Source organism: Ranitomeya variabilis, chromosome 3 (genome assembly GCF_051348905.1).
Source record: "Ranitomeya variabilis isolate aRanVar5 chromosome 3, aRanVar5.hap1, whole genome shotgun sequence".
NCBI lineage: Eukaryota > Metazoa > Chordata > Amphibia > Anura > Dendrobatidae > Ranitomeya > Ranitomeya variabilis.
Window position 1 is genome coordinate 227,903,638 of NC_135234.1, and position 11,536 is coordinate 227,915,173.

Sequence of the window (11,536 nt, forward strand, 5' to 3'; positions counted from 1 at the left end):
GGGCTTACCTGTCCCACCGCCGGAAGTCCGCGTCCACAGTTGTTCTCGCGATAACTTAGCTTACTGTGAGAACTGCCGTGCACATGACCAGGGGTTATCTCCAGTCACTGCGCTGGTTCTCACAGTCAGCTGATCAGCTGATTGTGAGAACATTGCAGTGTAGGTGATCACTGGAGAGTTATCTCCGGCGGTCATCTACAAGCTCTCTTATGTCTGGATGTCAGGCATCCAGATGTATCAGAGCTAGTGATGAGCGAATATACTCGTTGCTCGGGTTTTCCCAAGCATGTTTGGGTGACCTCTGAGTTTTTGTTAGTGTTCGGAGATTAAGTTTTTATCGCAGTAGCTGAATGATTTACAGCTATTAGCCAGCTTGATTACATGTGAGGATTCCCTAGCAACCAGGCAACTCCCACATGTACTAAGGCTGGGTAGTAGCTGTAAATCATTCAGCTGAGGCGATGAAAACTTAATCTCCGAACACCAGAAAATACTCGGAGATCACTCGACCATGCTCGGGAAAACCTGAGCAACGAGTATATTCGCTCATCACTAATCAGAGTTGGACTCGTTGTGTGACACTCGTTATTAAATGGACTACGTTGGTTTACTATTTTTTATTTTTTTTCCAGGAGAACGAGGGCATTGCAGGAATGAGCGTATAATAAAGATATCAAAACTGTGTGGTGTTTTATTTCATTAAAATACTTTATTCTGCATGTGTGTGATTTATTAACCCTTTCACTACTATTGGATTAGTAATGGTAGGTATCTTATTGATGCCTTTCCATTACTAAGCCGGCTTAATATCACCTTACAAAGGTGACATTAACCCCTTATTACCCCATATGCCACTGCTACAGGGCAGTGGGAAGAGTGGCTAAGCGCCGGAATTAGCGCATCTTACAGGTGCGCAGGTGCGCCATTTCTGGGGAGGCTGGGAGTTGGTATTTGTAGCCGGGGGTCCAATATCCATGGTGCCTTCCTAGGCTATGAATATCAGCCCGCAGTTGTCTGCCTAGCCTTTCTGGCTAAAAATTATAGGAGGACCCCACGTCATTTTTTTGGGGGGTCCCCCTAATTTTATAGCCAGTAAAGGCTAAATATACAGCTGTGGGCTAATACTCATAGCCTGGGAAGCTCCATGGGTATTAACCGCTTACCAGGCTACAAACATCAGTCCCCCAGTCGCTGGCTTTCCCTCTCTGGCACAGAAAATTGCGTGGGAGCCCACGCCATTTTTTTTTTCAAACTTTTTTTAAAAATGAAACAGATATTGCGTTTAAGTCCTAGGGTCACACTTGCGAGAAACTCACACTAGTCTCTCGCCTCAATACCTGGAACTGCCGCTGCCACTCGGGACCAGAGCGTTCAGCTGTATAGAAATACATGTAGCCACACACTCCGGTCCTGAGTGCCGGCGGCAGTTCCGGGTATTGAGGCGAGAGACTCGTGTGAGTCCTTGCAAGTGTGACCCTGGCCTAATGCAGATTTCGTGTGTGTGTGTGTCTTTATTTAAAGGGAACCTGTCACCCCGTTTTTTCAGTATGAGATAAAAATACCGTTAAATAGGGCCTGAGCTGTGCTTTACAATAGTGTATTTTTTGTCCCCTGATTCCCCACCTATGCTGCCGAAATACCTTACAAAAGTCGCCGTTTTCACATGTCAATCACGCTGGTCTGGTCAAAAGAGTGTGGTTAAATCTCATGCGCAGCAGCCGAATGCACTGCACAAAGGCCGAAAAAGAGCGCGATCTGTGCCACAGGAAGATGGCCGCCCCCACCGATAACCTGGGGAATAGCACAGATCGCGCTCTTTTTCGGCCTTTGCGCAGTGCATTCGGCTGCTGCGCATGCGTGAACCACTACGCCAACGCCAGGAAGATAAGCAAGAGGTGGGGGAGAAACAGCGATTTAACCACGCCCTTTTGACCAGACCAGCGTGATTGACAGGCGAAAACGGCGACTTTTGTAAGGTATTTCGGCAGCATAGGTGGGGAATCAGGGGACAAAAAATACACTACTGTAAAGCACAGCTCAGGCCCTATTTAACGGTATTTTTATCTCATACTGAAAAAATGGGGTGACAGGTTCTCTTTAAGGCCAGGATCACACATGCGAGAAGCTCAGACGAGTCTCGCTTATTAATACCCGGCACTGCCGCAGGTACTCGGGAGCGGAGCGTGCGAATGCATAGAAATACATGCAGCTGCATGCTCCGCTCCCAAGTGCCAGCGGCAGTGCCGGGTATTAAGATGCCATACTTGTCCGAGTTTCTCGCATGTGTGATCCCGGCCTAACTCTTTATTAACATTTCATTATGCTTATTACTAAACATCGGGCTTGGTATTATCTATCTACCTATCTATCTATCTATCGATCGATCTATCTATCTATCTATCTATCTATCTATTGTATCTGTCTATCGTATCCATCTATCATATCTTTCTATTATCTATCTATCTATCTATCTACCTATCTATTATCTATCTATTATCTATCTATCAATCTATCAATATATCTATCTATCTATTGTATCTATCTATAATCTATCTATCGATATATCTATCTAGCTATCTATAGATATATCTATATATACTGTAGATAGATATATTTATAGATATATCATTAGATAATAGATAGATATATCGATAGATAATAGATAGATAAAATAGATAGATACGATAGATGGATACGATAGATACGATAGATAGATCTATCTATTGTATCTATCTATTCTATCTATCGTATCTATCTATTATCTATCTATCTGTGTGTCTAAACATTATTCTTCAATGGAGTATTAAATGAAGAGGTTGGACAAGAAATGACATCACAATTCTTTTTTTTTATATATCTTTATTTAGCTTACAAAAACACACACAAATCCGGATGAAAAAACGCTTAAAAACGCATGAAAGACGCATGTAAAAAAGCAACAAAAAGCAGGTGACCTGCGAGTGACTTCAGGTGCAGATTTGGTGCAGATTTTACCTGCGTCAAATCCTGAGCAAATCCTGATGCAATCCTGACCGTGGAAACATACCCTTAATGCAGTTTGACCCATTTTCGTGAATGATTCAATATCAGAATGGACTAAACCATCTTTCAAATTTCTCGAGCGTCTGTTATGAAAACAAAGATGGAAAAATAAATTCTTCAATTTCTGGTGCATAATTTCCCAACATCAACCAGTGTTTTTTTGATTATGCCTGCAACAGCATTACTCTCCTCACAGTAGGTTGAAACCATGGGAATCCTTTTGGGAAGATCCTTGGTTTGACGCCCACTGTTCAATAATTAGGGCGCTTAATTTGTTAAGCTCTAATTTCACATGTACTCAATACCTTTTCCTGATAATTTCTGTCCTTAACTTTTTTTTGTTTAAACATAAGTTTTCTCGCTGATAATCCTCTTTGCTCTTAAATGTTGACTAAAGCAAAGTGACTCAACCAGTCTTTTAGGATGGTGTCTCTCAAATCTTAATATATTAGTTCAGTCAGTTGGTTTAGTATACAGCATTGTGGAAATACCACATTTACTGCGTTTAACCAATACATCCATGAATTGCACCTCAGAATACGAATAAACAAGTGTAAATTTAATATCCCCATTCACACTTACTGCAGTAAATAATGGCTGTGCCTTATAGAAATATGGCGGGTGATGTGTTTAGATATCTATTGTGCATGCGCAAGTGTACATTCCGGCGTCTTCAAGAAAATGTTGCTTTGGACTACAATATGGCGACACGCATGCGCGAAAGGAGGGATGGCGTATTTCTTACACATGTTTTGAGCATGTGCTCTGGAACTTTTGGGATGTCGGGAGCAGCGCCGATTTGCCCACACGTGTCTCTATACCGGGAATAGTGGGGTGAGTCATAATGATTATTATGAATTGTATAAACATGAGGTAATTTCCTTTAATTAAGATGTATTATATGTATGTGATGACTTTTGATATTAAATGTATGTTCTTTCAGAGATTATGCATATTTCAACATAAATTAACTACACTATGCACTTTTTTTTGCACTTATGTACTTTAAAAATAATTCACTGCTTGAAAAAGTTCCACACTTGGAACAAAACATTGCCCTGGCATGATGGGTCAATAAGCCATTGAATACTGGACTTTGAAGTGCTGCCTTTTTCTCTTTTGGATATATTTAGGTTGGTTTTGCCTGAGAGGATCTTTTGTACCCTCTTTTGTACTTTTCTGCTAGTGCTGCACCTGTATTTTATATCTAGCAATTTACCTATCTATCTATCTATCTATCTATCTATCTATCTATCTATCTATCTATCTATCTATCACGTTCCTCATCGTGATCTATCTCTATCTTTGAACATCTTTAATACATAAAACTCTTTATTTTCTATGCTGCATTTCATTCCATACATGTCACACTGACGGCACACAGACACATGGATGTCACATACGTACACGCGGATGGCACACGGACACGAACCGCGGATCTCGCCAGTATCGTATTTTTGCAGTACAGGATTCTCCAGGATGTGAGAAGGAGGCCTTACACAGTTTTTTTTAAGAGTAGTGGTATCCAATATAACATTTTAAACTACTGTTTGGCCAAATTGCAGAGTACAAAAGTTATGAGTGCTCTTTACTTTATGCAACCCGAATGTGCTTGAACATTTAGGGGACATCATTTACAGAACCCCCAAGATGCCAGAACAGCAAAAAACAAGCAAAAGTGTTCTACTAACAGAGTCAGTGTGATGTGCCAGAAGCGGTATAAGGGCTCATTTCCAGTTGCGAGGAAAATGGACGAGTGCAATCCGATAAAAAATCGTATTGCACTCAGACCAATGTTATTCAATAGGTGTCTTTTCATTTGCGATTTTTTTCTTAGCCGAAATCGGACTGAGAAAAAAATCGCAGCATGCTGCGTATTGCTGCAATTCTCAGATGAGACTCGCCAATGTAAGTCAATGGGTGTGAGAAAAAAATCGCACAGCACTGGGACCATGCGAGTGCTCTCCGAATATTACGCACCAGTGTCCTTTGAAAAGCCATCAATTCAGTGCGGTGTACAGTGAAATCACACAGACAGGTTAGAATAGAGTAGATATATACACATAGAATAGGTATATATACATATATATATGTCAGTGAGACACCTATATATATATTTATATTTAATGCAGCGCTAGATAGCAGAAAAGCCGCTAATTCAATTGCCGGCTTTTGCTCTCTCCTTCACAAACCCGATAGGATATGAGACATGGTTACATACAGTAAACAATTTCATATCCCTTATTTTATTACATATTCCTGACTACTAATGTAAGAAGTGTCTTTGTGTAAAATGTAGTGTCTCTAGCTGTTAAAATAAAGGGTTAAATCACGGAAAACATTGACGTGGGTTCCCACGCAATTTTCTCTGCCAGAGTGCTAAAGCCAGTGACTGAGGGCAGATATTAATAGGCGAGAGAGGGACCATGGTTATAGGACCCCCCTGGCTAAAAACATCTGCCCCCAGCCACCCCAGAAAAGGCACATCTGGAAGATGCGCCTATTCTGGCACTTGGCCACTCTCTTCCCACTCCCGTGTAGTGGTGGGATATGGGTTAATAAAGGGTTAATGTCACCTTGCTATTGTAAGGTGACGTTAAGCCAAGTTAATAATGGAGAGGTGTCAATAAGACACCTATCCATTATTAATCCAATAGTAGTAAATGGTTAATAACTAGTGTTGAGCATTCCAATACCGCAAGTATCGGGTATCGCCGATATTTGCGGTATCGGAATTCCGATACCGAGATCCGATACTTTTGTTGTATCGGGAATCGGTATCGGGATCGATATAATGTGTAAAATAAAGAATTAAAATAAAAAATATTGATATACTCACCTCTCCGACGCAGCCTGCACCTTACCGAGGGAACCGGCAGCCTTCTTTGCTTAAAATGCGCGCGTTTAGTGCCTTCCGTGACGTCATGGCTTCTGATTGGTCGCGTGCCGCCCATGTGACCGCGACGCGACCAATCACAAGCCGTGACGTAATTCTCAGGTCCTAAATGCCTAGAATTAGGCATTTAGGACCTGAGAATTACGTCACGGCTTGTGATTGGTCGCGTCGCGGTCACATGGGCGGCACGTGACCCATGTGACCGCGACGCGACCAATCACAAGCCGTGACGTCATTCTCAGGTCCTAAATGCCTAGAATTAGGCATTTAGGACCTGAGAATTACGTCACGGCTTGTGATTGGTCGCGTCGCGGTCACATGGGCGGCACGCGACCAATTCAGAAGCCGTGACGTCACAGAAGGCACTAAACGCGCGCATTTTAAGCAAAGAAGGCTGCCGGTTCCTTCGGTAAGGTGCAGGCTGCGTCGGAGAGGTGAGTATATCAATATTTTTTATTTTAATTCTTTATTTTACACATTAATATGGATCCCAGGGCCTGAAGGAGAGTTTCCTCTCCTTCAGACCCTGGGAACCATCAGGGATACCTTCCAATACTTGAGTCCCATTGACTTGTATTGGTATCGGGTATCGGTATCGGATCAGATCCGATACTTTGCCGGTATCGGACGATACTTTCTGATACCGATACTTTCAAGTATCAGACGGTATCGCTCAACACTATTAATAACCTGTCAGTGTGATTTTACTGTACACCGTGCTGAATTACCGGCTTTTCAAAGGACACCGGTGCATAAAAATCGGACAGCAATACGGATGTCATTTGGATGTTGCGATAAAAAATCGCATGACACATGCATGACACTTGCATGACAATCGCATGATTTTCCTCTGTTTTTTCGGTCCCTAAATCGGACCGTTTTTTCTCTCGCAAGTGGAAATGATCCCTAACACTGTGAGTCAGGGTTGTCAATTAAAATGTTCCCTTTTCTGGACCTCTTACAACTCATCTTATTTGTATCATTGTATCATTTGTATCATCTGATTTGTATTATTGGAGTAAAAGCATCTTTTGGAGAGTAGAATGCGAGCTGGTGAACTGGTATGTTTATGGGGTCCTGTCCTGCTGATGGCATCATGTACAGTGATTCCTGGCTGCTATCTCGCTGGCGGAGGAGGTGTTAATTGGGGACCAGTCTGCTTTGTCTTGAAATTTTATTGAGTAATGTACTTATTTCAATGTACTCTTGTGAAACTTTTTTCACATTTTTTAGTATCAAAATTTTCCATTACTAGCATAAATGTAAGAGAAACAAAAACTCGGGCTCGTCCGGGATTTGAACCCGGGACCTCTCGCACCCTAAGCGAGAATCATACCCCTAGACCAACGAGCCAGATGTGAATCATTTTTCCCAGATGTTCTAGAATTTTTATGTCAGCAGACAGTGTGAAATTGCATTTTCTGAACAGTCTGCATACCACAGTTTACAAAAGGAGGAATGCAAAATCATAAAGAGTATATTCCATCTTGTACTTTCAACCCCAGGCCACTGAATTGAAGTTTATAGCAGTTACAACAATATGCACAAAAGAATACCAATTGAACTAATACCATTCTAAAAATCTAAGTGAGAAATCCATGCAAAGTCCGTACAGGACATTCAGACTGGCACACTATTTCGTTACCAAGATAGCTTGAGATAGAGGAGAAAATCAACGCAAAATTCATAGACCTAGCATGGGCCACATTTAATCCTGATTATCCTGATTATCATTATTATCATTATTTTTGTCAAGGATAGCAACCAGGGTGGTCATGTAGATCCTACCACTCACTTTTACCACAGATGACACCGAAGATATCATATGGATCCCACATCTGCCACCAGTTTGCCAGGGGACTCAACTCCGCTGCCTCCAATCGTCAGGACAATTACACAATTGGCTGAAGAGTGATAGACGAGGCCGTAGTTACATCCACTACTAAATCGGTCATTGGGGAACTCACAGTGAGCATATAGTATATACACCTCTGATTCTAACACATGGAATATATATACTGTATATATATATATATATATATATATATATATATATATATATATATATACAGTATATATATTTACACAAATAAAGACAAGTAGAACTGCACTAGAGTGTATTACCGTTCACCATTGTCGATGTCAGTCCCCTAGTTTCACTGAAATGTAGCAGCAAATTTCAACAAACAAAGCGGTGCTTAGCTTGAAAAATACATTGATTCCATATACAGTGGGGCAAAAAAGTATTTAGTCAGTCAGCAATAGTGCACGTTCCACCACTTAAAAAGATGAGAGGCGTCTGTAATTTACATCATAGGTAGACCTCAACTATGGGAGACAAACTGAGAAAAAAAAATCCAGAAAATCACATTGTCTGTTTTTTTATCATTTTATTTGCATATTATGGTGGAAAATAAGTATTTGGTCAGAAACAAACAATCAAGATTTCTGGCTCTCACAGACCTGTAACTTCTTCTTTAAGAGTCTCCTCTTTCCTCCACTCATTACCTGTAGTAATGGCACCTGTTTAAACTTGTTATCAGTATAAAAAGACACCTGTGCACACCCTCAAACAGTCTGACTCCAAACTCCACTATGGTGAAGACCAAAGAGCTGTCAAAGGACACCAGAAACAAAATTGTAGCCCTGCACCAGGCTGGGAAGACTGAATCTGCAATAGCCAACCAGCTTGGAGTGAAGAAATCAACAGTGGGAGCAATAATTAGAAAATGGAAGACATTCAAGACCACTGATAATCTCCCTCGATCTGGGGCTCCACGCAAAATCCCACCCCGTGGGGTCAGAATGATCACAAGAACGGTGAGCAAAAATCCCAGAACCATGCGGGGGGACCTAGTGAATGAACTGCAGAGAGCTGGGACCAATGTAACAAGGCCTACCATAAGTAACACACTACGCCACCATGGACTCAGATCCTGCAGTGCCAGACGTGTCCCACTGCTTAAGCCAGTACATGTCCGGGCCCGTTTGAAGTTTGCTAGAGAGCATTTGGATGATCCAGAGGAGTTTTGGGAGAATGTCCTATGGTCTGATGAAACCAAACTGGAACTGTTTGGTAGAAACACAACTTGTCATGTTTGGAGGAAAAAGAATACTGAGTTGCATCCATCAAACACCATACCTACTGTAAAGCATGGTGGTGGAAACATCATGCTTTGGGGCTGTTTCTCTGCAAAGGGGCCAGGATGACTGATCCGGGTATATGAAAGAATGAATGGGGCCATGTATCGTGAGATTTTGAGTGCAAACCTCCTTCCATCAGCAAGGGCATTGAAGATGAAACATGGCTGGGTCTTTCAACATGACAATGATCCAAAGCACACCGCCAGGGCAACGAAGGAGTGGCTTCGTAAGAAGCATTTCAAGGTCCTGGAGTGGCCTAGCCAGTCTCCAGATCTCAACCCTATAGAAAACCTTTGGAGGGAGTTGAAAGTCCGTGTTGCCAAGCGAAAAGCCAAAAACATCACTGCTCTAGAGGAGATCTGCATGGAGGAATGGGCCAACATACCAACAACAGTGTGTGGCAACCTTGTGAAGACTTACAGAAAACGTTTGACCTCTGTCATTGCCAACAAAGGATATATTACAAAGTATTGAGATTAAATTTTGTTTCTGACCAAATACTTATTTTCCACCATAATATGCAAATAAAATGATAAAAAAACAGACAATGTGATTTTCTGGATTTTTTTTTCTCAGTTTGTCTCCCATAGTTGAGGTCTACCTATGATGTAAATTACAGACGCCTCTCATCTTTTTAAGTGGTGGAACTTGCACTATTGCTGACTGACTAAATACTTTTTTGCCCCACTGTAGTTAAAGAGGAAGAAAAACAGCGTCACTCACTCACCGAGTTGAAAGCAAGTGTTCAGTCCTTTAATTTCACCATTCACGGTGTATACAAGCAGGCTCGGACTGGCCCACCGGAGAACCGGAGGATCCTCCGGTGGGCCCAGGCACTGACACCTGCTGGTAGGGCCCCCACTGCTCCAGGGCCCCCACTGCTCCAGGGCCCCCCCCCGGCCGCCCCTACCCTTGAAGACGATACTCACCAGGACCCTGCTCCAGCGATGGTCTCGGCGTCTGCACTGCAGCTCGTCCTGCTTGTGCTGTCACGTGGTACCGCTCATTAAGGTCATGAATATGCGCATATTCATGACCTTAATGACAGTATCACATGACTGCACAAGCAGGAAGCAGATGCTGCGCCGCTGCCGGGAGTCGGGACAGAGCGCGAGGGATTTCGGCACAGCCGTGCAGTGTGTGGGACAGGTGAGTATGAGGACGGGGGTACTGGGGGCTGAAGGAGGACATAAGCCGGCGCGCGGTGTGGGTGCGGCGGCGGCGGCGGGGATAATAGTCTGGGGCAGATTGCTGGACACACTGGGGGCAGTGCTGGACACTGGGGCAGATTGCTGGACACACTGGGGGCAGTGCTGGACACTGGGGCAGATTGCTGGACACACTGGGGGCAGTGCTGGACACTGGGGCAATGCTGGACACTGGGACAGATTGCTGGACACTGGAGCAGATTGCTGGACACACTGGGGGCAATGCTGGACACTGGGGCAGATTGCTGGACACACTGGGGGCAGTGCTGGACACTGTGGCAGATTGCTGGACACACTGGGGACAGTGCTGGACACTGGGGCAATGCTGGACACTGGGGCAGATTGCTGGACATACTGGGGCAGATTGCTGGACACACTGGGGGCAGTGCTGGACATACTGGGGCTGATTGCTGGACACACTGGGGGCAATGCTGGACATACTGGGGCAGATTGCTGGACACACTGGGGGCACTGCTGGACATACTGGGGCAGATTGCTGGACACTGGGGCAGATTGCTGGACACACTGGGGGCAATGCTGGACACTGGGGCAGATTGCTGGACACACTGGGAGCAGTGCTGGACACTGGGGCAGATTGCTGGACACACTGGGGGCAGTGCTGGACACTGGGGCAGATTGCTGGACACACTGGGGGCAATGCTGGACATACTGGGGCAGATTGCTGGACACACTGGGGGCAGTGCTGGACATACTGGGGCAGATTGCTGGACACTGGGGCAGATTGCTGGACACACTGGGGGCAATGCTGGACACTGGGGCAGATTGCTGGACACACTGGGGGCAGTGCTGGACACTGGGGCAGATTGCTGGACACACTGGGCGCAGTGCTGGACATACTGGGGCAATGCTGGACACTGGGGCAATGCTGGACACTGGGGCAGATTGCTGGACACATTTGGGGCAGTGCTGGACACTGGGGCAGATTGCTGGACACACTGGGGGCAGTGCTGGACACTGGGGCAGATTGCTGGACACTGGGGCAGATTGCTGGACATACTGGGGCAGTGCTGGACATACTGGGGCAGATTGCTGGACACACTGGGGGCAATGCTGGACATACTGGGGCAGATTGCTGGACACACTGGGGGCAGTGCTGGACACACTGGGGCAATGCTGTACACTGGGGCAGATTGCTGGACACACTGGGGGTAATGCTGGATGCTGGGGCAGATTGCTGGACACACTGGGGGCAGTGCTGGACACTGGGGCAGATTGCTGGACTGTT

General features: G+C 44.5%; 1 non-coding gene across 1 annotated transcript; it reads right to left on the reverse strand.

Annotated features, from left to right (window-relative positions):
- Window positions 1–7,219: 7,219 nt before the first annotated feature.
- Window positions 7,220–7,291, reverse strand: TRNAP-AGG (transfer RNA proline (anticodon AGG)). The gene has a single exon. It is a non-coding gene; the product is annotated as a tRNA-Pro (tRNA).
- Between the last annotated feature and the right edge of the window lie 4,245 nt (window positions 7,292–11,536).